The sequence below is a fragment of the Mobula hypostoma genome, chromosome 6, assembly GCF_963921235.1.
Source record: "Mobula hypostoma chromosome 6, sMobHyp1.1, whole genome shotgun sequence".
Taxonomy (NCBI): Eukaryota; Metazoa; Chordata; class Chondrichthyes; order Myliobatiformes; family Myliobatidae; genus Mobula; species Mobula hypostoma.
Window position 1 is genome coordinate 163,945,901 of NC_086102.1, and position 24,431 is coordinate 163,970,331.

At 41.9% G+C, this 24,431-nt stretch overlaps 1 protein-coding gene across 2 annotated transcripts in view; it reads right to left on the reverse strand.

Moving 5' to 3' along the window:
- Positions 1–24,431, reverse strand: part of LOC134348567 (juxtaposed with another zinc finger protein 1-like) — a 449,355-nt gene that overhangs the window by 72,124 nt on the left and 352,800 nt on the right. Inside the window, exon 7 of one of the 2 annotated variants that reach the window (XR_010018449.1) lies at positions 20,034–20,046. The exons of the other annotated variant lie outside the window; for it this stretch is intronic. The gene's annotated coding sequence lies outside the window, so the exon portion shown is untranslated. Of the gene's footprint in view, positions 1–20,033; positions 20,047–24,431 lie in introns of those variants that run through there. 2 annotated transcript variants of the gene reach the window in all.

The window sequence follows — 24,431 nt, forward strand, 5'->3', positions numbered from 1 at the left end:
CTTTTCCTAATCGGCCACCACTCAGATAATAATCTGTTTTCCTGTTCTTGCCACCAAAGTGGATAACCTCACATTTATCCACATTAAATTGCATCTGCCATGAATTTGCCCACTCACCTAACCTATCCAAGTAACCCTGCATCCTCTTAGCATCCTCCTCACAGCTGACATTGCCACCCAGTTTCGTGTCATCCGCAAACTTGGAGATGCTGCATTTAATTCCTTCTATGAGATTCGTCAGACATGATTTTCCTTTCACAAATCCATGCTGATGTCGTCCAATGATTTCACCGTTTTCCAAATGTGCTGTTATCACATCTTTGATAACTGACTCTAGCATTTTCCCCACCACCGATGTTAGGCTAACCGGTCTATAATTCCCCGGTTTCTCTCTCCCTCCTTTTTTAAAAGCGGGGTTACATTAGCCACCATTGTCTACCCTTAATTGCCTGAACTGAGGAGGTAGCTGAGACTCAAAACACAAGAGATTCTGCAGATGCTTGTGATCTGCAGCGACACACACAAAATGCTAGAGGAACTCAGCAGGTCAGACAGAATCTATGGAGAGAAATGAACAATCAACATTTCAGGCCGAGACTCTTCAATCAACGAGGCCCAAACCATTGTCTGTTTATTCCCTTCCCAGACACTGCCTCACCTGCTGAGTTCCTCCAGCTTTTATATTTTATATGTAACTCAACTTGCTTTCGGGCCAGACCAGTGACAATAACAGATTCTCTTCCCTGTTGGACTCTGGGGAACCAGGTAAATTTTCATGACAGCCCAGTAGTTTCAGCATAACAACAGGAATTCTGCAGATGCTGGAAATTCAAGCAACACACATCAAAGTTGCTGGTGAACGCAGCAGGCCAAGCAGCATCCATAGGAAGAGGCGCAGTCGACGTTTCAGGCCGAGACCCTTCGTCAGGACGAAGGGTCTCGGCCTGAAACGTCGACTGCGCCTCTTCCTATGGATGCTGCTTGGCCTGCTGCGTTCACCAGCAGTTTCAGCATAACTTCAGGATTTATTTAGTTACCTGAATTTTGCTACCATAGTAGGATACAAAACCAATTGTCTAAGCCTCTGGTTGGTAATCCAGCAAATTAATTCACTTAAGACTTAATAGTTAGTCAAAATGTGGCTTTGCTGATTAGAAGAGAACAATAAACTTGTCTTCATTCACAGGGAAAGCATTGAAAGTTTTCACAGAACTTTAAAAGTTGCCCACACCTGGAAATCCAAGTTTCTCTCAACTGTAATTGTGAGTCTTTCCCCTGCATCAATGAGAAAATTAAGCTAACCAGTTCAGAGTCCTTACACTGTGAGACATGGGGATATTCTGCTCAACCTTGGTGAGCCAAGAAGTGAATTTTCCTACTGTAGTTTCATGGAAGTTCAAATTTAATTTTCTCTTTATTTTTAACTCTTTGCTCTTGATATACATGCATCATCATTAGAAGTCTCTGTGGAATTAAGAGTACTGGGCCAGATCTAGGTTATCAGATGACAACACCAGCTTTGGGGAACCACCCATATTCATCGCTTTAAATAGAAGCACGTCGATGACAAACATGCCATGTGGAAATTCCAAATGTACTGATGGGTTTGCTGTATCAAATTCATCAGAAATTCTCATCTATGAAGTCTAATCAGCGTTCTTCTTTGGCATGAACTTCATAATTCTTTTGTACATAATTATTTGGAACATAATTCTGCAAGAAAAGGTGAATTAAAACATTTTTAAAAAGTTAACTCATTCTAGAACCTAAAGTTAGAAATCAGAAATCAGGGACTGAGCTTTTTCAATTGATTTAACTTGGTATGAATCAGTCATTTCTACATGATTGCTATCATCTTCAACAGATTCTCTTTCTAGACTTTGAAATCTATTTCTCACTTCAATTGTAAATTTTTGTCTTAAGTTTTCTTCTTTAATTAATTACAAGTAGTCAAGGGATTGTTCAGGTTTTTGCTTCTTTAGTTTTTTAAGTTTTAATTTTACATGACATACTACTGGGTTATGGTCACTATTACAGTCAGCACCTGGATATGTTTTGCATTGAGTCACTGAGTTTCTAAATCTTTGGTTTATAGTAATAAAGTCAATTTTTGATTTCTAGTGTTATCACCTGGACTTTTCCAGGTCCACAAGTGTCTTGGATTTTAAAGCAGGTATTCATAATGACCTGATTATTCATCTTGCACCATTCTACCCATTTCTCAGCTCTTTCATTTCTTTCCCCTAGTCCAAATTTTCCTATGGTATTTCCAGCAGCACCTTGTCCTACTTTAGCATTTAGATCTCCCATGACAATAACAATATCTTGAGATCTACATCCATTCTTTGCTTGTTCAAGCTCTTCATAGAATTGATCTATATCCTCATTTGTTCCATCTGTTGTTGGTGCATATACCTGTATAATTGCTAAATCAAATGGTTGTCCTCTGAATCTAACAAGGAGCACTCTTTCTGATATTGCCCAATGTCCTAAAACACTTTTTGCCAGCCATGTTTTTATCCATAAGAATTCCTACTCCATTAGTAATTTTCCACAAGAATAAATTAGCATTTTATTTCTAATCTGACATGTTCCAGCACCTATCCAACAAACTTTGCTAATTCGCATGATGTTAATCTTTAGTCTTTCCATTTCATTTATCACATTGCCCAATCTTCCTTCTTGATATAGGGTTCTTACATTCCAAGTGGCAATAATTTTCTTTTGCATTATTTGAATTTTATGAGCAGTAGCTTGATGACATTCGGGGATCCCCTGCTGACCAGAATCAACCCTACTGAGTGAAGCATCTTCAGAATTGGCTTGAAGATCCTCTTGACGCTGTTGTTGTGTAATGCATTTTGTGAGTTTGACTGTGGTTTTCTTAGCAAATAGATTCTAGGAAACCTAGTATCTAGCAACGGTGGTTTGCTATTGCCTACCGTTGGGCGAACTAAAGAATGTTGAAGATGATAGGAATCATGTAGAAATGAAATTTAACTCTCTAAAGGATGCCTTGGTAGAATCAGCAAAGTCAGTGATTCCTAAAAAAGAAAAAAGCACTAAGAATAAATGGATGACAGATGAAATCAAAAATCTAATGGAAGAAAGAAGACGGAAGAAAGCAAATCCTATAGAATATAAGTCTTTAGGTAAAAAAAAGTTAAAAGCTTCTGTCAAAAAGCCAAAGAAGAATGGTTAAACCAGGAATATGAGCAAATAGAAAGAATCCCTATTACTGATCCAAAAAGGTTACATCATCAAATCAAGAATATCACTGGTAAAAAGCTCCTCTGTTCTTCAGGTTTTTGTTTGCAAGCAAAGGACAGTACCATTATCATGGAAAAAGATGAGATTATGAACAGATGGTCTGAGTATATTCAGGAATTGTTTGAAGACAATCGAGGCAAAAAAAAACAGAAATTAAGAAAAACATTGAAAGTCCAAGTATTTTAAAATCTGAAGTTTGTAATGCAATATATAAGATGAAGAAAGGAAAGGCAGCAGATCCTGATGAATTAGTAATAGAACAAATTATCGCCCTTGAAGATTATGGAATTGAAGAACTTACTGATTTAGTCAGTGACATTTATGAGACTGGAATAATACCAGAAGAGATGAAAAAAATCAGTATTTATCACTCCTCCTAAGAAACCTGGAGCAATAGAATGTGAACTACATAGGCCCATAAGTTTAATGAGTCATATCACCAAGATACTTCTAAGAATTTTCATGACAAGAGCTAAAAGTAAGATACAAGCTGAAGCAGGTAAAGAACAATGTGGTTTTGTTTAAGACAGAGGTATAAGAAATGCAATATTGATGTTAAGGATACTATCAGAATGAGCTATTCAAGAGCAAAAAGATTTGTTTGTTTGTTTTATCGACTACACAAGAGCATTTGATAAAGTGAAGCACAATAAGTTATTTGAAATACTATAGAAAACTCTAGATCTAGATTTGAAAGACCTCCGCCTAATGAGAAATCTGTACTGGGAACAAACTGCCACTGTAAGAATAGATGGAGAAGTAAGTCAGTTTACGAAAATCAGGAGAGGTGTTAGACAAGGGTGTGTTTTCTCCCCTGATTTATTTAATGTGTACAGTGAAACAATATTACAAAAAATAAGAGACATTTTGGGAATCAAAGTTGGTGGTGAAAACATCAATAATTTCAGATATGCAGATGATACTGTGTTAATTGCAAGTACGGAGGAAGAACTACAAAACTTCATTGATATAATTGTTGAAGAAAATGCAAAAATGGGTCTATCTATCAATTGCAAAAAGACAAAATGTATGGTGATATCCAAAAAGAAGGAGAATCCTATCTGCAGGCTGAGAATAAATGGGGAAGACATAAAACAAGTACAGAACTTTTGCTACTTAGGAAGCTGGGTGACATTAGATGGCAGGTGCGACATGGACATCAAAAGAAGAATAGGGATGGCAAAAGACACCTTTACAAGAATGAAGAGTATACTGACCAACACTAAACCAGGCATGACAACCCGCCTCAGAGTACTGAGATGTTACATTTATCCAGTGTATTATGTTATATGGCTCAGAATGTTGGACAATATCTAGTAACATGAGGAAACGAATTGTAGCAGCAGAGATGTGGTTTTTGAGGAGGATACCAAAAATATCATGGATGAAGTGAATATCTAACGAGGATGTCATGAACAGAGCAAACACGAAAAGAGAAGTAATGTATGAGATCATGAAAAGGCAAACGTAACTTCATTGGACATGTGATTAGGAAAGAGGAGTTAGAATGCACAGTAATTATGGGAAAGATTGAAGGGAAGAAAGCAAAAGGAAGACAAAGAAAAATGATGATGGAGACAGCAGCCAGAGAACTGGAAATGAATACCAATGAATTGATCCACTTGACCTGAAACAGGAGTGTGTGGACCATGGCAGTCAAAGCTCAAACTGGGCATGGCACCTGATGATGATGATGATGAATCAGTCATGCAGGAAATTGTGAAATTGTGCCAACAGCAGTCTAGGCATTTTGGTTACAGTTTATTTTAGCACCAATGACAATAACCCAATGGGAGACTGACTCCTAATTATCACAATTGGTGTGTAGTGCACATTTCAACTCCTCCCATCATAAATGGAGCTTTAAGTCCCAGACAATGGCTTTGATCGGATTTTCAGAGACACAAGATGGAACTCTCTGTTCAGCAGGGTACCATAAGGCCAGGTTTTCACCAGTAATCATTGGCAATGGTTGAATCCAGTTGTTCAGTCTGAGGGACTGTCCGTTTGGTATAATTGCAGCAGGTACCAGAGATGAGATCCAGAAACCACATTGCTTCAGGGTGAAATGATCTCACCCAAACAGATTACTGATCAGTTGGGTTTGCAAGATCTGATCCACCTGATCTAGATCTAACAGTTGTTATGACGGATGAGAGAACAATGGCTGCCGTTTCACTACTTAAAGATCTACACATGAGTCAAAATCAAAGCTCAAAGTAAACTTATTATCAAAGTATGGATATATCACCATATACTACTTGAGATTCATTTTCTTTCGGGCATTTATGGGAAAATAAAGAAATATAATAGAATTTATGAAAAACTATAAATGTCAAAGATTGACAAACAATGAATGTGCGAAAGAGAAGACAAATCATGGAAATAATAAGAAAGTAGATAAGTAATACTGAGAACATGAGTTGTAGAGTCCTTAGAAGTGAGTCTATATATAGGTTGTGAGTCAGTTTGGTGTTGAGCTGTGTGAAGTTATCCATGCTCATTCAGGAGCCTGATGGTTGTAAGGTCATAACTATTCCTGAACCTGGTGGTATGGAACTTAAGACCTAATTGTAACAGAAAACATGGCCTGAATGTTGGGGATAGGATGGATATTGTGGAAAGAGAGGAGCTTGACAGTAAGAAAGTGAGAAGTTCTCGAGCAAGGTCATTTCCAAATAACTCATCTAATGTTGTTTTTGGTGAGAACACATGGTTCTAAGGGAAGAGTCTCATGTCTATTGGATTTCTGTTGTAAATAGAGTTACTGAACAGACTAACGAAGCTTAGATTGAGCCGAATGCATTACAGAAGGAATATATTGCACTATTGGGATTTAGTCAAGAATTCTAAAAACTCCAATATGATGTTACCCTAGAACAGGACTTACTGCTGTAGCTGTACCAAAGGTTCAGTGTTGATTACCTTTAATGATGATTGTTTTCTTATTATTTCTGTCTTTGTTACATGTAGGATCAAATGGCAACTCAAAAGAGCCTACAGCAGCACAGACAATGACGTGATAGCCCAGGTTCCATTTGGAAGAGCATGCTAATTCTGACATGTGCGCACCTTTAAAATGGTCACTACGTTTTTGGGGTAGTGGTGGGGGAACAAGAACAATTGGACTCCAGCAGCACCAAACCTGGGACATTTTCATCCTTGAATTTGTCAAAAAATACAGCTAGTTTCTGGGTGTAAGTTAAATATGAACAAGAAAAGAGATGGGCGAGGTGACATCTCACAATGAAGGAATAGATTACTGAAATATATTCACAACAGTTTCAACCCAGTCAAAATTAATGTGTAGGTTACTCCATCTGTGAAATTTTATTAACTGTAGTCATGTTAAAATGATCCTTATATGAGTATTCCAAAATTAGAGAATGGAATCACCTATCCAATTCTTGCTCTGCAATGTTGTAATTCATTAATGGATGAAGATTTGTTGCCCATTCCCAATTGCCCTTGATATACTGATTAATCATCTTCATGGACTGCTGTAGCCCTTGAAATCAATTCAAGTTTAATTGTCATTCAACTATGCACGAATACTCATGGATACAGCCAAACGAAACAGCTTTACTCTGGAGTCAAGGTGTAAAACATAGTCCCAACAGTGACACACAGCACAAACCACACAAATGGTATCACAATCATGCAATAAGGAAGTCTAAAGCTCGCACCAACCGTCTACAGTTGACCACAATACAGCTTGCCTTCTGCCAAATGAACACTAGGGGCAGCACCAACTCCAGGCCAACGCCACACCACACCACCCCCAGCGATGCCTCTCGCAGGCAACACTGTGACTTGATGCCCAGTCCCCACACACATAGAATATCAGTAAAAAACAACCACATAAAATATGTATCAGGAGACAGGTAGCTGGGTGACTGTCAGGAGAGAGAAGGGGAATAGACAGAATGAGTAGAGCACCCCTGTGGCCTTTCCCACCAATAATAAGTACATCATTTTGGATACTGTTGATGGGAACGACCTACCAGGGACAAGTTGCAGTGGTTGCATCTCTGGCACCGAGATGGGACCCTCAACTTAGAAGGGAAGGAGGGAAAAGAGGAGAGCAGTAGTGATAGGGGATTCGATAGTTAGGACGACAGATAAGAGGTTCTGTGGAAGGGATTGAGAAGCCCAGATGGTTTGTTGCCTCCCTGGTGCCAAGGTCCACGATATTTCGGATCGAGTTCTCGGTATTCTCAAGAGGGAGGGTGAGCAGCCGGATGACGTGGTCCATGTAGGCACCAATGACGTGGGTAGGAAGAGTGAGGAGGTCCTGAAAGGTGAGTTTAGGGAGTTACGCACCAAGTTAAAGGACAGGACCTCCAGGATAGCAATCTCAGGATTGCTACCAGTGCCACATGCAGGCGGGTTTAGAAATAGTAAGATAGCACAGATAAACATGTGGCTGAAGACATGGTGCAGGAGGGAGGGCTTCAGATTTATAGATATTGGGCAGTTTTCCAGGAAAGGTGGGACCTGTTCCAGCAGGATGGTTTACATCTGAACTGGAGGGGGACAAATGTTCTTGCAGGTAGGTTTGCTAGAGAGGCTCCAGTGGATTTAAACTAGATACAAGGGGGGAGGGGAAACCAGAGTATAGGAACAGATGTAGGGGAGAAGGAAGAAAAAGAAAATAGTAAAGTTGATTGCACCATTGGTGATAAACAGAGAGTAAGAGGTGGAAAATTTCTTAAATGCATTTATTTTAATGCTAGGAGCATTATGAGAAAGGTGGATGAGCTTAAAGCATGGATTGATACCTGGAAGTATGATGTGGTAGCTATTAGTGAAACATGGTTACAGGAGGGGTGTGACTGGCAACTAAATATTCCTGGATTTAATTGCTTCATGTGTGATAGAATTGGAGGGACAAGAGGTGTTGTATTGCTTGTCAGAGAAAACATTACAGCGGTGCTCTGGCAGGATAGATTAGAGGGCTCGTCTAGGGAGGCTATTTGGGTGGAATTAAGGAATGGGAAAGGTGTAGTAACGCTTATAGGTGTGTATTATAGACCACCAAATGGGGAGCGAGAATTGGAGAAGCAAATTTGTAAGGAGATAGCAGATATTTGTAGTAAGCACAAGGTTGTGATTGTGGGAGATTTTTAATTTTCCACACATAGACTGAGAAGCCCGTACTGTAAAAGGGCTGGATGGTTTGGAGCTTGTAAAATGTGTGCAAGATAGTTTTTTGCAGCGATACATAGAGGTACCAACTAGAGAAGAGGCAGTGTTGGATCTCCTGTTAGGGAATGAGATAGGTCAGGAGACGGAGGTTTGTGTTGGGGAGCACTTTGGGTCCAGTGATCACAATGCTATTAGTTTCAATATAGTTATGGATAAGGATAGGTCTGGACCCAGGGTTGAGATTTTTGATTGGAGAAAGGCTAACTGTAAGGTGATGCAAAAGGATTTAGGAGTGGATTGGGACAATTTGTTTTATGGGAAGAATGTAATAGAGAATTGGAGGTCATTTAAAGGTGAAATTTTGAGGGTACAGAATCTTTATATTCCTGTTAGGTTGAAAGGAAAGGTTAAAAGTTTGAGAGAGCCATGGTTTTCAAGGGATATTGGAAACTTGGTCTGGAAAAGGAGAGAGATCTACAATAAATATAGGCAGCTTGGAGTAAATGAGGTGTTCGAGGAATATAAAGAATCTTAAGAAAGAAATTAGAAAAGCTAAAAGAAGATATGAGGAAGGTAGGTAAGGTGAAAATAAATCCCAAGGGTTTCTACAGTTATATTAATAGCAAAAGGATAGTGAGGGATAAAATTGGTCCCTTAGAGAATCAGAGTGGACAGCTATGTGTGGAGCCAAAAGAGATGGGGGGAAATTCTGAATCATTTCTTTTCTTCGGTATTCACGAAGGAGAAGGATATTGAATTGTGTAAGACAAGGGAAACAGGTAGGGAAGTTATGGAAACTATGATGATTAATGAAGATGAAGTACTGGCGCTTTTAAGGAATATAAAAGTGGATACATCTCCGGGTCCTGACAGGATATTCCCTAGGACCTTGAGGGAAGTTAGTGTGGAAATAGCAGGGGCTCTGACAGAAATATTTGAAATGTCATCAGAAACAGGGATGGTGCCGGTGGATTGGCGTCTTGCTCATGTTGTTCCATTGTTTAAAAAGGGGTTCTAAGAGTAAACCTAGCAATTATTGGCCTGTGAGTTTGACGTCAGTGGTGGGTAAATTGATGGAAAGTATTCTTGGAGATGGTATATATAATTATCTGGATAGACAGGGACTGATCAGGAACAGTCAACATGGATTTGTGCGTGGAAAGTCATGTTTGACAAATCTTATTGAATTTTTTGAAGAGGTTACTAGGAGAGTTGACGTGGGTAAAGTGGTGGATGTTGTCTATATGGACTTCAGTAAGGCCTTTGACAAGGTCCCACATGGAAGGTTGGTTAGGAAGGTTCAGTCGTTAGGTATTAATATTGAAGTAGTAAAATGGATTCAGCAGTGGCTGGATGGGAGACGCCAGAGAGTGGTGGTGGATAACTGCTTGTCAGATTGGAGGCCGGTGACTAGTGGTGTGCCTCAGGGATCTGTATTGAGTCCAATGTTATTTGTCATATACATTAATGATCTGGATGATGGGGTGGTAAATTGGATGAGTAAGTATGCAGATGATACTAAGATAGGGGGAGTTGTGGATAATGAAGCAGGTTTTCAAAGGTTGCAGAGAGATTTAGGCCAGTTAGAAGAGTGGGCTGAAAGATGGCAGATGGAGTTTAATGCTGACAAATGTGAGGCGCTACATTTTGGTAGGACTAATCAAAATAGGACATACATGGTAAATGGTAGGGCATTGAAGAATGCAGTAGAACAGAGGGATCTAGGAATAATGGTGCATAGTTCCCTGAAGGTGGAATCTCATGTGGATAGGGTGGTGAAGAAAGCTTTTGGTATGCTGGCCTTTATAAATCAGAGCATTCAGTATAGGAGTTGGGATGTAATGTTGAAATTGTACAAGGCTTTGGTGAGGCCAAATTTGGAGTATTATGTACAGTTTTGGTCACCGAATTATAGGAAAGATGTCAACAAAATAGAGAGAGTACAGAGGAGATTTACTAGAATGTTACTTGGGTTTCAGCACCTAAGTTACAGAGAAAGGTTGAACAAGTTGGGTCTTTATTCTTTGGAGCGTAGAAGGTTGAGGGGGGACTTGACAGAGGTATTTAAAATTATGAGGGGGATAGATAGAATTGACGTGGATAGGCTTTTTCCATTGAGGGTGGGGGAGATTCAAACAAGAGGACATGAGTTGAGAGTTAAAGGGCAAAAGTTTAGGGGTAACATGAGGGGGAACTTCTTTACTCAGAGAGTGGTAGCTGTGTGGAATGAGCTTCCAGCATAAGTGGTTGAAGCAGGTTCGATGTTGTCGTTTAAAGTTAAATTGGACAGCTATATGGACAGGAAAGGAATGGAGGGTTATGTGCTGAGTGCAGGTCAGTGGAACTAGGTGAGAGTAAGAGTTTGGCACGGACTAGAAGGGTCGAGATGGCCTGTTTCTGTGCTGTAATTGTTATATAGTCCAATGAAATCTTCAATCGACCCCAATACAGCTTGTCTTTGCTACAAACGAGGGCATACAGCTTCTCCACCATCAGCCCATGTTCTAATGAAACATTCCAAAAATACTATTGCACAGAGTTACCCAGCATTTAGACTCAGAAACGTCATTCTATTTGTGTTTCCTTCTGCCTCTGTCCTTGCAGGGTGCTGATGAAGGAAACTAAAAAGATTGTTGCAGCAAATTTCACGGAAGATGCACACAATCTTTGGGCTTGTGAATAGGATTACAATCAAACAACGTTATGGTGCGGAGCTCACTGGATCCTGTTGAAGCTGAGCTCACCCTGGGAAATTTAAAATATTTTATCAAGTTCCTGGATTGTGGCAAGTAATGTTGCATAAACCATTTCCAGCCAGCGATAACTGAACAAACATTCAACAGATGTGTCTTCACGAAATTCCCCAGGATAATTCTGAAGATTTTAGCAGAAACGTAAAAGGGAGGGACTGGACATCTATGTACCATGGCTACAAAATCTGTTGCAACGAACGAGGCGAACCCAAACGCAGGACACAGGCACGGAGGTTGAGTTAGGACACAGACACGGGCATGAGTATTGAACGGCAAACAGGAGGGAGTGCAGGAAAGCAGGAGGCAGGCAGAACTTACCTTGACACGGAGCGTAGAAAGGAAAGCGGCAGACGAAACTTTTCTTAGCACGGAGAGACGGAGTTACACAGGTAAATCTCGGTACTGCAGCAAAACTTAGAACACACAATCCTAAGCGGCCGGGAAACGTTAATTACCACACTGGCAAAACCACCGATCTGGCAACTAGTGGGTGCAGATCCAGGGTTCTTATGCTGCAGGTCTTGATGAAAATCAGGTGTGCAACCATCAAAGGAAATTAGGGGGAAATGGGGAATTAACAGTCAGAACCGTGGCACAATCAAAGGGAATTAGGAGAAACTGGGGAATTAATGGTCGGGCGCACGCGAGGAAATCTGCAGATGCTGGAAATTCAAGCAACACACACAAAATGCTGGTGGAATGCAGCAGGCCAGACAGCATCCATAGGAAGAAGCACAGTCGACGTTTCAGGCCGAGATCCTTCATCAGGACTAACTGAAAGAAGAGATAGTAAGAGATTTGAAAGTGGGAGGGGAAGGGGGAGATCCAAAATGATAGGAAAAGACAGGAGGGGGAGGGATAGAGCTAAGAGCTGGAAAGTTGATTGGCAAAAGGGATACAAGGCTGGAGAAGGGAGAGGATCGGTGGGAGGAGAAAGTGCAGCGCACCGCACGTGCGCAGCCCTCCAATGAAAAATGATATCGTATCTGTTAAATAGGGGCCGTGGACAATTCTGATTTGATGGAGACAGACGTGAAAACACAGAGGAACATCTGGAGAAATTTCTGAAACGCCCGTTCACTGCTGTCGTTACTGTGCGATCATGAATCTTCCGGAGGGAAGGCCTCAAAATCCCCAGCTTTGCCTGCTGTTGGCGACCGAGATTGAGGTCGAATCACTCGGATAGAGATGGTGCTCAGTACTCGGTGTCAGAGAGCTGATCGGTGGCTCTAAGTTTTCGGACGACTCAGAGTCGGACTGTGGTCGGGCATGGCAGGGAGAGTTTTCTTCCTTCTCCCGTCTGTGTGAGATGTGGGACATTTGAGAGACTTTGAACTTTTTACTGTGCTCATGGACTGTTCTTCATCAAGTTATGGTATTGTTGCACTGTTGTAACTATATGTTATAATTATGTGGTTTTGTTAGTTTTTTCAGTCTTGGTCTGTCCTGTGTTTTGTGATATCACACCGGAGGAAATATTGTATCATTTCTTAATGCATGCATTACTAAATTACAATAAAAGAGGACTGCGTGTCTTCATAATCTAATCATGGGACCGGAGGCCGAGGGAGAAAGAAAAGGGGAGGGGAGCGCCAGAGGAAGATGGAGAGCAGGCAAGGAGTGATTGTGAGAGGGACAGAGAGAGAAAAAAGAGAGAAAAACAAGAAAAAAAATAATTAATTACTTGATTAATTGATAGATAAATAAGGGATGGGGTAAGAATGGGAGGAGGGGCATTAACGAAAGTTAGAGAAGTCGATGTTCATCCCATCAGGTTGGAGGCTACCCAGACGGAATATAAGGTGTTGTTCCTCCAACCTGAGTGTGGCTTCATCTTTACAGTAGAGGAGGCCATGGATAGACATATCAGAATGGGAATGGGATGTGGAATTAAAATGTGTGGCCACTGGGAGATCCTGCTTTCTCTGGTGGACATAGCGTAGGTGTTCAGCGAAACGGTCTTCCAGTCTGCGTCGGGTCTCACCAATATATAGAAGGCCACATTGGGAGCACCGGACGCAGTATATCACACCAAATTAACGGTCAGGACCGTGACAAAATCAGGACTGGGTGGTTTATCACCGTTCACAGTGCATACTTGAGGATGGTTTTAAGTATTTTTCATTTGCCATGATTAATGTAGCTCAGACTATGCTAAAAGAAACTCAACACCAGCCACGAGGAATTTTGCAGATGCTGGAAAATTCAAGCAACGCGCATCAAAGTTGCTGGTGAATGCAGCAGGCCAGGCAGCATCTCTAGGAAGAGGTACAGTCGACGTTCCAGGCCGAGACCCTTCGTCAGGGCTAACTGAAGGAAGAGCTAGTAAGGGATTTGAAAGTGGGAGGGGGAGGGAGCGATCCAAAATGATAGGAGAAGACAGGAGGGGGAGGGATGGAGCCAAGAGCTGGACAGGTGATTGGCAAAGGGGATATGAGAGGATCATGGGACAGGAGGCCCAGGGAGAAGGAAAGGGGGAGGTGGGGGGAAAACCCAGAGGATGGGCAAGGGGTATAGTGAGAGGGACAGAGGGAGAAAAAGGAGAGAGAGAAAGTATGTGTGTATATAAATAAATAACGGATGGGGTACGAGGGGGAGGTGGGGCATTAGCGGAAGTTAGAGAAGTCAATGTTCATGCCATCAGGTTGGAGGCTACCCAAATTCTCCCAATGTGGCCTTCTATATATTGGCGAGACCCGACGCAGACTGGGAGACCGCTTTGCTGAACACCTACGCTCTGTCCGCCAGAGAAAGCAGGATCTCCCAGTGCCACACATTTTAATTCCACATCCCATTCCCATTCTGATATGTCTATCCACGGCCTCCTCTACTGTAAAGATGAAGCCACACTCAGGTTGGAGGAACAACACCTTATATTCCGTCTGGGTAGCCTCCAACCTGATGGCATGAACATTGACTTCTCTAACTTCTGCTAATGCCCCTCGTATCCCATCTGTTATTTATTTATATACACACATCTTTCTCTCTCTCTCCTTTTTCTCCCTCTGTCCCTCTGACTATACCCCTTGCCCATCCTCTGCGTTTTCCCCCCCCTCCCCCTTTTCCTTCTCCCTGGGCCTCCTGTCCCATGATCCTCTCGTATCCCTTTTGCCAGTCAACTGCCCAGCTCTTGGCTCCACCCTTCCCCCTCCTGTCTTCTCCTATCATTTCTGATCTCCCCCTCCCCCTCCCACTTTCAAATCTCTTGCTATCTCTTCTTTCAGTTAGTCCTGACGAAGGGTCTCAGCCCAAAACGTCGACTGTACCTCTTCCTAGAGATGCTGCCTGGCCTGCTGCGTTCACGAGCAACTTTGATGTGTGTTACCAACCATAGTAACACACTATAAGCAACTATTCCCTCCATTTGGGAGCAGTATGTACAATCTAATAAATTCACTGCAGGGCCTTCCCTAGCCTTGTTTCAGAGCATTCTGTAATACCTCCTAAACCCATCATCTCTACCGCTTCAAGAAATGCATAGTGGTTCCGTTGAGGAACCATTTCCAAGCTCCCCTTCAGATTGCAGATCACCCTGAGAGGTAAATGGATCTCTATTCTTTCATTATCACTGACACAAAATCCTTGGACTCTCTACCGAAGCAGGGTGGGACTGCCTTCTCCACAGGCTGCCAAAGTTCAACAGCAAAGTGGGGCAACAACTCTAATGAAGCAAGCCGCACCAACATCTTATAAATAAGTATGTATTTTGAGGTTAAAATATTTCCTTAAGTAGAGATGATTATGAAACAACAACCTTCATGGTCAAAATAGATTTTTAACATCCATTAATTTATTGGTATGGTGGTAGAGACAAATGTATTGGAGGCTTTTAAGAGACGTTTGGATAGGCACATGGATATAAAGAAGATGGTGGGACGTGGACACAGTGTAGGTGGGAGAGATTAGTGTTTGGCTGTTTTTGATTTGCTTTTTAGCTGGTTTGGCACAACATTGAGGGCCGAATGGTCTGTTCCTGAGCTGGACTTTTCTATGTTCTGTGTTTATTAATATTCAGCCACAAGGGCAAATCTATAGAAATTATTACTTTAAATGAGCTCATAGCAGCTGTGTTCCTCTGGTGTTACACTGACAGTACTAGCCTCGTAGCCTGAGAACAGGGAACAGTTATCTTGTCGGTATGCTCTGGGAAATCTGCCCTATCACTGGCTCTCAGTCCTACCTGGAGGGATGCCAAAGGAAATGCTGGGTGTCTAATTGCTTGCATTATCTCAGGCTAAACGAATCTAAACCTACAAACAGCAAACTGGGAAAAGCTTTCAAACCAGATGTAAGTTCGTTTCTTCAACAGACAGCTGTTATTTCAGCAATTAAGTCAAATGTTCATATCTATGCTGAGCTCTGAATATTTGAATGCAGTCCATTAATCTTCATTGCAGATTTATCTCAGGTTTAATGAATAGTGGAAGTCAGGGCTCTGCTTTAAGAAGAGTGGCCTCTGTAGTTAAAAACTGGGGGTTCAGCCAGATGAATGGGTCAAGATATAAATAAAACTGTGAATGTTATCTTGATTTTCATTTTATATCCTGCTCACTCCCTGTCAGGTAGGAAATTTGGTGTCAGCTATTTAAGAGACACATATTCATTGGTGAAGGAGTTTTTTTTTCTACATAACCCATTTAGAGACATAATGGGGATGACACAAGCTTTGATCTTCTATTTATAGCTGTAAGACATCATTTGGAGAATTCAAACTAGAAAAACAAGTAACTTGGATGTCTTGCCAAGAGGGATTTGTCCTTTTTATCTAGTCAGAGGAGCGTTTTTGATATTTGCATTTCTGAATTACTTAGCTGCCCAAGCATGCTTTATATGTACTGGTTGAAATGTGTCACTGCAACATATGACTGCTGTTCACTAGCTGCTGCTGGACTTCCTCCAACAAATATGGATTATGCTAAAGTCAGTATTGAATTGAGGAGGATATGTTAATAACTCCCAGATGGGCATCTTTTTCTTGTGCCTGGCAGGAGGGAAATGCAGGCAGTTCATGGCAGATCTAGTGTTTGGCAGGTCCATCATTTCATCATTAAAGGGCAGATTATTACTCACTCAAACATCATTTGCATGACAATTACTTTGCTACCCAAGGCCCCACTGAAAGGATATTGTGGAGAATGTGAAATATGAGTTCTATTCATTCTGCACATTGACAATAAATTAGTCACAACAAGTCACGCATCTTTAATAGTTAAGTATGTGGCAATATCTCATTCAGGGTTTTGATCTGTTGCGGACATTTAAATGTAACCAGCCGGCATTGTCTGCCAAAGCCAACTCAGCAGGGGACAGATCCTAAGACTTTGTTGTTACCATATAAAACTAAATTAGCTTTGTTACATTTGGCTTAGGCTACTAAAATGTTACATCTGGTCAATATTGCTGTATACTTCCAAAGCATGGACTATAGCACCAGAACTCCAAAGAAACTTAGAAGCAACAGAAATGTGGTTTCTTAGAAGAATGCTGAAAATATTATATAGAGACGAGGTAACTAATGAGACAGTACTCCAACGTCCCCATACAAAAAGATCTTTAATGAGAACATTAAATGAGTGAAAACTTAAATTCCTGGGCCATGTCATCAGAAAGGGAGAAATAGAATGCCTTACATTACAAGGCCGTATGCCTGGGAAACGTGGAAGGGGAAAACAGCGAAGAAAATGTATGGCCACTGTGAAAGAACTAACAGATCTAAGTGTGCGAGATATCATTGACACTGCGAGGGATCGTTCGATGTGGAGAGCCATGATCGCCCAAGCGTGTAACGCGCAAGGCACATGAAGAAGAAGACGACATTTGTGAATCAAACACTGACCTTATTAAGATCAGGAAAGTATCCAGAGTTTTGGAAGAACTGAGTTCTGGAAATCACAGACAGCAAAGGTTCACGACAGTGGAAGTAAACAAGCACTGAATTACATATGTCCAAGGGACTAAACGGGATGGACCAGAATATGGGTCCATAGATCCTAATGTACAGGTAAGCTATGCCCATTGATTGCTATGCAGCCAGCATACCTGCTTCCTCAGTGCCTTCTCATTAATCATTACCGTGGACGGCACTAACACCAGATGTCTCAGCCAAGGGCCAATGGTTTGAATGGTTAGTTGCCATTAGGGGTCATAATGTGAAAAAGTGGACAGGCCTTCTTCCACAGAGAGACTCTCCAGCCATGTACTGGGAGTAGTTACCATGAAGCTCCATGCCAAGAGTCAAGTCCCACCAGACTGTACTTAGTGCCACAAGAAATTCAGATCAATTATCTCACCCATGTGTAGTGAGAACATCTTGTATTATTATATTCTAGGAAATACATCACTTGTCTTAAACAACTGTTCAATATTCTACACCCTGACCAGTCATCGACCAATAATGTCTACCAATCAGCTCCTAAATGAATATGGCGTCCAGCTGAGAGTTTTTCTTCTCTAAATCCTGCGAGATTCTGTGTGTATGTGGCAAACTGCAGTCCCAGAAGAACCAGTATCTGGAGCAACTGTATAGAAGCCTTGAGCAAATCATTCTGTTCCCACAGTATTACTTCTAGTCTACCTTTACAAATCCAAACGACAGGGAGCAGAATCATAACACCAGCCACAAGTCACCTTTGAGGAACTTACCTGTTGGCAGTGGTTATTTTAAGTCTGGTCCGCCATGCAGTTATAATATACATTTAACCATAATGAGCCCATTATGTTCAAAAATGGAACTGTTAGTATCAATTCAACATTCCTCATCGACTAATGCTACAGTCTACCTAACCTGCATATCTCTGGCCGAATGTCACTACACACCGTGAGAACTTAAGCAATATGATGCCACAACACACAGCCTTTCAGAAAGTACTAGATTCTGAACTCTAAATCCAGCAATTGTTATAAGGTTTGACATTGTCCAAAAGTCTTGCCAATGGCTCAGATAATCATATGGATTCTAATAGTCCTGTGACAACTAAATTATATTTAATACCCCATTTTTGCCCTTAGATTTATTTTTTACTGCCTTCCCTTGTGGATAGGGCTTTTCCGAGGAGAATGAAGGGCGACTTTAAGGAGGAGCTATAGTCTTATTAATTAGCAGAGTGTGTTGAAAGGGGCTGAATGGTTCCTTATATTATTTAAAAAATAAACCCACTCGATACCCTAGGAATCTGTAACAATTTATGAGAGCTTTTCAAAGTGCAACATGAATCCTAGGGACAATGCACACTACAGTACTCTATGGGAGAAGAATGGCTGGGATCCTGCCAAGATACTCACGCCGTAGGAAGCCAATGACTTTGCCCAGCATTCCAGAGTTGGGGACTGGGGGGCAGAATTATTGGCATAACTTCCCAGTCTAAAACAGGCACTAGGCTGCATCAGTGGCCAGTGCAGGACATCCACGGTGCTGAAAACCATTAAAAGGCAAGTAAGGCTGAAAACATAGTCAGAAACATTTTCTGCCCCTCCCCTCCCTCCAGGACACAGTGATTTCATCCCTTGACAATATGGTGTCATAAGGGGCATTTCCACCCACATTAACTCCAACCAAATATTTTACATCATGAAGTACAATTGGAAGAGAGTGGGATCTATTAATAAATAATGCTTAATATTATGTGCTGCTGAGCGATCAGTGTACAGCTGCTATGACTAGCCTCAATGATGCCCGTGTGTTGTACAAAACCATAATCCATGCTTACCAGCTCCAAAAACTCCAGTCACTGCCGGGCTTTATGGAGCCTCAACCTCACCAGTATGAGGACAAGGTCCTAAGATGCAGTCATGGTTATAGAGTCATATTGCCAGGCAATAGGTCCTTCAGCCCATCTGCTCCATGCCAACTAAGGTTCCCATCAAAACTAGTCGCATTTGTTCACAATTAGTCCTACCTCTCCAAAACTTTCCTCTCCCCGCACCTGCCTCAACTACTTCCTCTGGGAACTCATTCTATATAGGGACAGAGATTGCTCCTCAGGTTCGTCTCCAATCTTTTCCCCCTCACCCTAAACCGGTATCCTCTAGTTCTTGGTTCTCCAGCCCTGAGGGGAAATGAGAAAAATCCTGGTCTTGGAAAGTCCCAGGGCAGGTGCTGGAGTTTCCATGTCCTCAGTTAGCAGAAATCGGGGCAGGTACATCGAAAGTGAGGGGATGTGTTAGCCTGCTGGCCAGCATGAAGGCAAGGTTCACTGGCTCGCAAAGTTTAGCCACGACACTTATCTCTGAAGGTTGCCTGTTACAGGTGGGGGCCGATGAGCTTTATTTCCAGAGGAGTCCCAGCAACATTGTTAAAATTGCTTCCTGGGCAGAATATATCCGGACCTGTGTAATCCGGTGATTGTGGCAGTCTCCAGCCTGAAATCAAGGATGTTACAGGGTTTGAACCGGTCTAGACCAATCGTGGTAATGTAGCTGTGAGACCTCAGTATAAGTGCATGCAGTGTTTCAGATCCAGTATTTGTAATAGCCTATCAGTGCTAAAGACGGTTAAAATAAATAGCATACTAAAGCGAAAAAGCATGAAGGAGAGACTTTACTTCAGGGACTATTCCGAAATCATTTCTTCAGTGGTGTGGTGATAAAGCAATAGGGCACTCATCTGACATCACTGTGACAGGGAGGTTTGAGTTTTGACAGAGGCTGTCGCTTTAACAATGTGTGTGATGAGTTCCATCAGTCCTTCTGTGGCTTCTGGTGGGATTGTATGGTCCTCCTGGGGAAAAACTGACAGGAGCCTGGTTCACCTATATCCATCTTCCGGCAGAGACAAACCTCGGAATGGCCAAATCACTGTGGAACATTGGTGCTGAGGTGGAATCCACAGTTCTGCTCCATGCTTTGCAGCTATAGGTATCGTGACAGAGGTGAACCGCTGGAAAATAATAGAAGCAGATGAAAAAGCAACGCTGTTATCATTTGTGATGTTCCACACGGTATAATACGGGTAATACAACCTCATCACAATCCTGCTACTTGATATATAGAAATGTAATGCATGAGGTCTTACGTCATATTATTACCCCAGCTCAGCAAAGCGGCTGACAGCCATTTCTGACAAGAATATAATATAAAGGGCACACATAAAAACTTTATGTAATTTAACTGGAGAAATTTTAAAAAGCATTTTAAAATGAGGCAAAATCATTAATTCCATTTATCAAAAATGACAACATCTTCACAAATCATTTGAACATTACCATCCTATTTAGTAACATAAATTATGCGATCATGTTTAATTATATCCCTGTAATATATTCATACATATTGAATCTTATATTCTTAGTAAGAAATGTCTTGCTGCAATTATTTGAAAATTGTCTTGTTTATAATGTCTGTATAATTCAATGGGATAAAAGACATCTAAATAGGTAATTTATTCATGTAGTAACATAAGGTTACTTTATCATCCCTTGATCAGAATCAGCTTGTCAACCCAATAGGTGACGTGAGTTGGGCTGTAGCATTTAGCAGGCTTATAGAAAATTACTGAAGCCAAGCAGAAACAGAAAGCAGTGGTGAGAAGAGGCAGATGCAAGAGAACAGATAAGTAGGGAAAGCTAATGGCTTCAAAAATATGATCCTTATTTGCAGTGCTGGGAAGAGAGAAGCTCTGCAGGCATTTCTTGGATTGAAGGATCACGCCTTTGCCAAGAATCCTGATCGCTGGCTGGCCACTTCAGCAGGATGAATGGTTAGCATCAATTAAAATGGGCCGGTACTAATTGCAGATCCAACCCTCTCCCTTTACAGTGCAAGAGCTCTCTGATCACAGCTTGCTGGAAACTAACAGCTGAAAATGATCTGGGAAGCTTTAGAGAAGGCAAAACGCTGTGGGTGGAGAATGAGAGGTGGATGTGGGGAAGAGGGGGAGAGCAGATTTCAAGGTTCACAGACTGATGCCAGAATTGGAATAGAGTGGTAGTCTCTATTGCAAGAGATCAGGACACTTTCTAACATGTGCAGGAGGAAACTCCTTGTAGATCACCGCTTGGAGTTAGGCTTAAGGACTCAGATGAGTTGCTAGAAAGCGTTCACTCCATGGTCTCACATTAGTGGACAAAGTTGGCAAACATAACTCCAAATTCCAGATTCAGCCAAAAGCATGACAAGTCTGAGATGTAACTCAATGTGTCTCTGCCACTCACCTTAAAATAATCTCTGTCAACCAGGATTCACATTTGGTTTGTTAAACTCCAGCCTCACATTTACTGCACTGCACGGTCTAAACCCAGTATCTCAGCTTGAGAGCACCTACAGCTCTTTGATCATGCTGACCACACCATCCAAGCACATTCCATGACACTCATTGAAATGCCTCCCTCTCCTACAGGAAAAAGTAGTGCTGAAATGGAGGGAGCTGCAAATAATAACAGGGTCAAGGGTTGGCTGGATGTCCTAAATATTGAGGAAACTGGGCCAGTCACATGGGCCATCAGTTGCTGGGGCTATGCTCAGCAGCAGGGCTGAATGTAAAATAAGAAATCCCCATTCTTCACCTTCCTTCTTCCATTGGCGGAAATGGCCAACACCAGGGGGCATAATTTTAAGTCCTGAAGGAGCCCGAAGCATCGACTGTTTATTCATTTCCATAGATGTTGCCTAACCTGCTGAGTTCCTCCAGCATTTTGTGTGTGTTGCTTTGGATTTCCAGCATCTGTAGACTTTCTCATGTTTATAATCTTAAGGTGATTGGAGGAAAGTATTCGGGGGATGTCAAAGGAGGTAATGTTTATTTACACAGAGTGGTGGGTACATGCAATGCTCTGTCAGGGGTAGTGGTACGGGCAGGTACACTAGGAGCACTTAAGAAACTCATGGATAATAGAAAAATGTAAAGCTATGTAGGAGGGAAGAGTTAGATTGATCTTAGAGTAGGTTCACAGCATGAGTACATTGTGAGCCAGAGGAGCTGTATTGTACCATAAGACCATAAGACAAAGGAGCAGAAGTCGGCCATTCGGCCCATGGAGTCTGCTCCGCCATTTTATCATGAGCTGATCCATTCTCCCATTTAGTCCCACTCCCCTGCCTTCTCACCATAACTCTTGATGCCCTGGCTACTCAGATACCTATCAATTTCTGCCTTAAATACACCCAATGACTTGGCCTCCACTGCCACCCATGGCAAAAAATTCCATAGATTCACCACCCTCTGGCTAAAAAAATTTCTTCGCATCTCTGTTCTGAATGGATGCCCTTCAATCCTTAAGTCACGCCCTCTCATACTAGACTCCTCCATCATGGGAAACAATGTACTGTAGTGTTCTAAGTTCTATGAACAGCCCACAGTCTCTCCACACTTACAAGTTGCAACCAGTATAAGCTTGGAGTTCCTACTCTCCACACCATAGACTTACTGTAGCCTCCTTTTCCCTTAACGCCAGAACCATAGCCAGGTGAGGTGAGGCAAGGGCAGCTAAAAACACAGTGTTGATCAAGACTTGTCATCAGGAGATTTCACTCACGCAGTCGTCAGCTCACATGCGGATATTGTAGATGGTTTAAAGGTGCAGCCTCCATCAGGCCGGCTGTCAGGACAGGAAAAAGAACAGCACAAGTGCTAGCTGACTGCAAGGAAAGACTGCACATAAGTTCTGACAGAGGGGATAAACACAAGTCCATTTAGAGTGGGCATACACTATAAAATGCTGCATGCACTGAGAAGTCTGCCGGATAGTTTTTGCTCAATGTCAGATGTACATCAGATCCTGATAACAGCCCAGCAAGACATTTTTGTTCAGGGTTTGGAAGCCAGTGTTTTTCATTGTGGAAGAAGTGATCAGTTCCCTTTGTACTCTGAACCAAGGTGGTTAGAAATGGATGGTAAAGCAGAGAAAAACTCACATCGGGAAGTACTGCGATGCAGACCCACCAATCTTGCTAACTTGCTCACCGTGTAGCTGGTGGCAACATTTATAGCCTCATGATAGTGATGTGTAGCCTCAAATAAGGCATCAAAAATTCTGACATCTGCTCAGATGATTTTTGCTGGACTTGTCCAGACCAGTTCAGGTCGCAGATATTTAGCTTCAACCAGCCAGCGGTTAGTTCTATCACATGGTTCTCATTATCTGCAGACTGGCCACATCACTGAGAACTGCATACTGGGTTCATCAGCCACATCCTTGTTTTTATTGTTCAGGGCCCAACACGTGGTTTGTCAAGTGTTCAGCTGTATAGCAAGTAAATGGCACAGCAGAACAGCACAGATTCAAGGCATCATGACTGCTGCAAGGACACCAAACACTGATCTGTTTTTTATTATCCATTACTACACACCAGCTGGACACTGAAGGAGTGGAATTCCTTTTTATCCCACTACACAGAAGCATTGACATGTGACAGTTGCAAAGTGACTTGCACTCAGGCAATGTCAACCTGGACCATGAAAAAGGGTGTAAACTTTGCCATGCCTTGTGCTCACTTCTCTGCTGGTTTCTAATAATAGAGAATGAAATATACTCACTTCAGAAGATGCATCTTCTTTTTCAATGGAAAATGGCAAATTGCAAGCCAACTACATATCTCCTGTCTCAGCTCAGAAGGAGCTATATATCCATATATATATATATATAAAAGATCATGGCTTCTGTAACCTTGATGGCCACTGGCATTGCAACCTTAGTCCTGCTCTGAAATGGTGGCAGCAGTAGAGGAAGATTTTAGTGAAATTGAATTTAACTAAGTGTGCACACCTCACAAAGTTTCAGAGATTCAAGAAGGAGAATTAATATCTACATGCTAAAGCTTTTCAGTCCAAATGAAAAGCTTGAGCATATAGATATTAAGAACGAGGATGTCCTGGAGCCTTTAGAAAGCATCAAGTTGGATAAGTCACCAGGACCAGACGGGATGTACCCCAGGCTACTGCGGGGAGGAGATTGCTGAGCCTCTGGCGATGATCTTTGCATCATCAATGGGGACGGGAGAGGTTCCGGAGGATTGGAGGGTTGCGGATGTTGTTCCATTATACAAGAAAGGGAGTAGAGATAGCCCAGGAAATTATAGACCAGTGAGTCTTACTTCAGTGGTTGATAAGTTGATGGAGAAGATCCCGAGAGGCAGGAATTATGAACATTTGGAGAGCCACAATATAATTAGGAATAGTCAGCATGGCTTTGTCAAAGGCAGGTTGTGCCTTATGAGCTTGATTGAATTTTTTGAGGATGTGACTAAACACATTGATGATGGCAGAGCAGTAGATGTAGTGTATATGGATTTCAGCAAGGCATTTGACAAGGTACCCCATGCAAGGCT